This window comes from Uranotaenia lowii, chromosome 3 (assembly GCF_029784155.1).
Source record: "Uranotaenia lowii strain MFRU-FL chromosome 3, ASM2978415v1, whole genome shotgun sequence".
NCBI lineage: Eukaryota > Metazoa > Arthropoda > Insecta > Diptera > Culicidae > Uranotaenia > Uranotaenia lowii.
The window spans coordinates 100,660,817-100,666,816 of NC_073693.1; positions in this window are offsets into that span (position 1 = coordinate 100,660,817).

Here is a 6,000-nt window from a genome sequence, read left to right on the forward strand (position 1 = left end):
GAACGATCCATTCAATATTATTGTTTCTAGTTGATAGCTTGAACGCAATAAAATGATAAACTTTGTCGCTCTCTAAACAAATAATTAGAATAATCCAAAATAAAAAATTTGCTAAATAAAATTTGAAAATTGATTAAATGTAAAATTTATTTTTCGTTTTTTTCACATATTCACAACGTGGAAGCTAGAATAAAAATATATAAGTGTTGACGACATTTTATAAAAATTATTCCATTTGATATAATAGTATGGAGTCCTGAAATCCTGGAAATGTGAAAGAAATAATTCGGCTGTGCTGTAATTCAAAGTTATTTCATAATATATATGGGTATAGCATACAAAAGTTCGCTTAAATTATAATGATAGTTATCGAAAAACTATACATTTTCTAAGAGCAAGTTCACTGGTGTTGGGAAAAAGTGGTAGAAATTTTGACATTTTGAAAATTTTACCATGCAAAAATGTTTTCAAGAGGGCGTTGTATTTTTTTAGATCACTGTATCTATTTCAGCCGTATGTGATAGAAATCGAGCTATTTTTGCATCACAGCTTGCGAAAATAGAACACGTGTTGTAAAAAAACTGAAGGCCGAACTACATTGAAGATCTTGAAAATGTTTTTGCATGGTAAAGTTTTCAAAATGGGCCACAAGTGTCGAAATTTCTATCACTTTTTCCCAACACCAGTGAACTTGCTCTAACAATTGAAATGCTGTAAAATGATGTTGATCCATTCTGTAAATTTTTTGTCCTAGAATGCTGAAATGAGTTTTTGATAATTAGACGAAATTGCACCCGTTCAGACGTTTAATACCCTGTTCCTAGAAACATATCAGATACATGGATTAATGATTAATGAATACACTCAATTTTACCTTGTTTTGCACACAGTAAGCCCATTCCGGGACGCGAAGAAAAAATCATTGATCATGAGCATTTTAATCTGAAGCATTCAATCAGAACGAACATCACATACGTCGCACCGCGAAATTGATTTTGTTTCCTGTATTTTTAATATTTCTTAAAATTAAATCGATTTCGTTACCTTTCATTGGTTATTTAAAAAAAATTAAAATTCATGTTATTTCATTGATGATTGAAGTTGATAATAAAATTACGATGATATAATTTCTAGGAAATAAAGGAAAAATTAACTAAGTAACCAATTCCTATTCTTGTACTATAATTGTACAAAGCTAAGTATTTGAAGTTTTTTGCTAACTCCTGAATTTTAATCTTCAATACAAATGCTTATCATTTAGTGATAAATTTAAAAATAAAACGACATTTCAAACACCTAATTAAAAATGTAACTAGCTCTAATTTTCTTATTTCTAAATCTACAGTACAAAAAAAAATGCTACAAATGTTTTAAACTTAAAAGTCTTTTGCTGATATTTTTTTTAATTCACTTGATTATAATTCATACAACAACATAAATGATTAAGGAATGCATATGAACAGTGCTCATAATCAATTGTTGAATTAATGGTAAATCTTTGTAAGTAAAGAAAAAAAACAATATTTTTGGATAAAAATCACAATTTGCCACGTAAACTTATTATGTGATGGATGAAATACGAAATGATAAATTTTTACTGTGTATAATTTTAGCTGAGACACTTGAGTGATTTGAAAGCATTTTCAAGTCCCTCGACTTGAACGCAAGTTTGTACAATATAAAGATTCCATGAAATATTTCCGGAAATATTTCCAGTCTTCGAAGAGCAAAGCTGTCAAAATTTTAGTTAGAGCTGACTTTTAATTCTATTTTTCTAATTTTTCTATTCTATTTGCTTTTAAATTGAAGTATATTACAAGTAAAACTAATAAATAATCCCACTTATCTTAATATCCGGATCAGGTACGTGGAGCTGAATGCAATAGCCCGTTTCTACAAACGCACTCTTGTTCTGAGGGCGTAACACCATTTCTTCTGAGAAACTAATTTTCTTCAAAAACACATTTTAAACATACTTTTTGGTGAAACCACACTTTAGAAACAAAGAATATATAAAGGTCTCGTACTTGCACCAACAATCACTAATTTTAGGCTCATACTTCGGACCTATTTTGAAAAGAAAATTCACCGCAATACAATCCAACAACTTAACTTTGGCAGTGCTGCCGAGCCTCTCATATGTCACACATAAAATTTATGTTCAAAATATGAAATTTATATGATATTGACATATAAATTATATGATTTTAGTCTTTGAAAACAAAATCTCATGTTTTCAAAATGTAACGAACCACCAAACTTGATTTGTTGATAAGGTTGGTTAAAAAAATAAATAAATAAGTAAATAAATAAAAGTCTAAATGTTTTTGTTCAAAATTATTATAAAATTAGCGAACCACCTTATTCTAATATATGTGACAACACGTATCGCCCTTCTCTAATATTTATATGTTTGAAGCATTTAGCGCCATCTAGATTTGAAAACCAGCCGAGACACAATTAGAAACACTTAAAACGGTTCCAATTTCCACCGTTTGCTCACGGTTTGCTCTCGGTAGTTGGTTTATCGGATAAGCTAGTTCTTATATCGAATATGTTATCGGTTCCTGGGGCTACGCAAAGACAAAAGAATCGATCCTTTTGTTTCAAAGCTGGACTTCCAATCCAAGTAATGAGATCGAAGCAACTTGCTCGGCCACTTTGTTGGAATGAGCCAAGCCGTTCAGTGCGATAGATTCCAATATTGAGCTAAGCTAAAGATATCATATAGAAAGATATCAACTTACAGCTTCATAGCACGCATTTTAAGAAATTTGTATATTACAGTATATGTAGATCCTAGTTTTTGGTTTGCGATCAGATTATTTAGTATAACCGGTAATGTAAAAAAATGATATGTGCGATAGAAAAAAATTAATTAATAACGTGTCCTTTAGTAGTAGGGTAGTCGCGCTCAAGAAGAGTATTTGTGACTTTACGCTGGTATAAAATAAAATATCAGCGACCATACGCTGGTGTAATAATAAAAGCGTATCGAAAAAGGTAACGCGCACCCTCGCATTGTGTAATGTAAAAATATGTAACAAAATAATGTATAACGTTGACAGGAAACCCGCGTCAACGTGGGTCCAAGTCTGGGATCGGAAACCGCTACACCTTTTCGGCATCGACGGAGGACCAGAAACGACACTCGGTTGTGGTTTGAATACCCCCGGGGTCTTCGGAACACCGCTATCGCTACGTTGCGGTGCTTACGTGGAAGGCACGTGGGCTGTCGACATCACTCTGACAGCTACTCGGACAAAGCAGCGAGAACAGACACAAACCGGATAACAGGTTAGACGTATCTAAAAAAAACTCATCATTGTACATATCTTATTAAGAAGATTAGAAAGGAGCTCCTTAGGTTTAGCGAAGGAATTTGCTAGGAATACAACGCAATTTGTTAAAGTACCAAAAACAGAACTCTTATTCGTTGCGCATAGCGCCTGGCGGGTAGGCAAAATCCCTCAAACGCAAAGATTGCATGCAAGTGGAAACCGCTTAAGGTCGATTTACTCCCATTGGACTTAGGATTGGTATTTTTGTGTTTTGCGTGGTGATAATTATTTGATTTGAACTAGTTTTCCCCGTTTAAATTGCTTAGCTTACCGTGGGCCAATTTTGTAGTGCTTCTTCGAGCCATTAACTTCACACCTGCCCAGAGCAAGAGTCTTTTTTTTGTCGGCTTTCGAACTTGTGACAGCAACCTTCCTACCGGAAGTGGCGCCCTTAATCAAGTTGCTGTCATTGTAGGCAAGAAAAATTCGTTACAAATTTGGCACCCAACGTGGGGCCCGACAGAAGTTAAAAGCAGTGATTTAAAAAAAAAGAAAAGTTGAATTGATTTGGTTGTGCTTCTTATTTAATTTAAATAGAAAACTAGGTTAGAATTGATTTTTAGGTTGAAGTTATTGTGTGACTTGCATTTCTTTTGTCTCGTTTTCAGCTTCTTAATTTTGAAATCAAAACCTTATTATTTACCTTAGTGAATTACATATATTAAGTTTTTTTTAATCAAGTTGCTGTCATTGTAGGCAAGAAAAATTCGTTACAAAAATGGTCGACCTGGAGAAAAAGTTGGCATACTGCCCACTAATTAGGTGAGTAATGGGTAATGGTTTATAAAAATTATAGCAGTGAATCTTCATTGATCCATTCTTTTCTCCCCCGCAGGAAACTCTGTGTTGAGATTTGTCCAATCGAAGCAATCGATGGAACAGATAACAACATACACATAATAAATAAACAATCAAATAAGTAACCATAGGGATGGTTTTCCTATAAATAGGATGTTAGGATAGAAAATAAAGTATTCCAAGTTCTACCACCAACTATAGTCAAGGTCTCTCCTTTCCACTGCCCAAAGTGCTGCACAACAGGTTATGGGCCCAGCACTAGTGGAAAGGAGGAAAAGCGGAATCAACAGTGGACAGTCGTCCAGCCAGGAAGCCGATGGAAGGACAACGAGCCGAAGCCAAGGGAAGTCATCGAGCCGGGAACCGTAGAAGGTTGTAGGACCAGGAGCCATCTAGAAGGTCGTCGGACCGAGAAGCCAGATGGAGGTCGACAAGCCAGGAAAACGGTGGTCGTTGGACAGGTTCCAAGGAAGGTCGTTGGGCCTAATCCATTGCGAGCTGACCGGAATCCATAGGAAGGTTGGCGAGCCAGAGGAAGGTCGTCGTGCCAATAGGAGAGCATCGAGCCGGAACCAAACAAGGTCGTCGGGCCGGAGCCACTGGGAGGTCGTCGGACCGGTGCCATGGAAGGTCGTAGGGCTGGGACCACGAATGCGGTCGTCGAACCAGAGCCACTGGTAGGTCGTCGAACCGGAAGCCATGGAAGGTTGGCGGGCCGGTATCATGGAACGTGGTCAAGTCAGGATCCAGGTGGTGGTCGTTGAACCAGGAGTCACTGGTGGACTTGCGAGCGGGGTACCACGGAAGGTCGCCAAGCCGGTGCCATGGAAGGTAGTCGGACCGGAAAGCCAAGTGGAGGTCGAGGCGAAGGAGAAAGCTTCGAGCCGCAGGAAGAGCGCTGAGACCAAAGCCATGGAAGGTCGTCGGGCCAGAACCATTGGGATGTCGTCGTGCCAGATCCCTGTGGAGGTCGTCAAACTGGAGCCATGGAAGGTCATCGCGTTGCAACAGGGGCGAGAGCGTATTCCGGTGCGTGCATTGAAGAGTAGCATCCCCATCTTCAAGAGGAGCAGCCGGAGGCAGTGAAAAGACTGCGAATGTGTATGTTGAGGAGGAGTGTTGAGATTTGTCCAATCGAAGCAATCGATGGAACAGATAACAACATACACATAATAAATAAACAATCAAATAAGTAACCATAGGGATGGTTTTCCTATAAATAGGATGTTAGGATAGAAAATAAAGTATTCCAAGTTCTACCACCAACTATAGCAAAAATAGTTTATATAAAGATTTCCAACTCTTATGAAAACCGGGAGACAAAAAAAATAAGCGCCACCATCAAATATGACGGCAGAAATGCAACTAAAACACAGTGAACACTGTTAGCAGAAAAAACTCATGTTAATCAGTTTTTATCACACGGTGGGACACATGTACTCAATTGAGAGTTATTAAGCACAGCAATCAAAAGTCCCATTAACAATAACTAATTTGTGCACTCAAAAATCTCCAGTGTCAGAAATGAGAGGTCTGGCAACATTGCCAAGTATAAGTCGTGCTTTCGAATCGGTGTTTAAAACTTACTAAATTAGGCCGAAAAAAGATCAAACAATTACTTCTGATACGAAGGCTAGTCGGTTGATTTTAAAATCTTCTAGTAGGAAGTGAAATTTTAGTGGAAACTGTGTGATTTGATGGTTTATTTGCCGAGTGAAATTTTTAATTTTGGGTTGAAAAGTGATGCTGAAAATGGCGACGATGAATATTAAAAGCTTTCGTTCAAAAAGTGAGCAAAATACGCGTGAAAAGCTCGAACAGAGCGTAACGGGCGTTACAAGGCTAAAGTTGCACATCATTT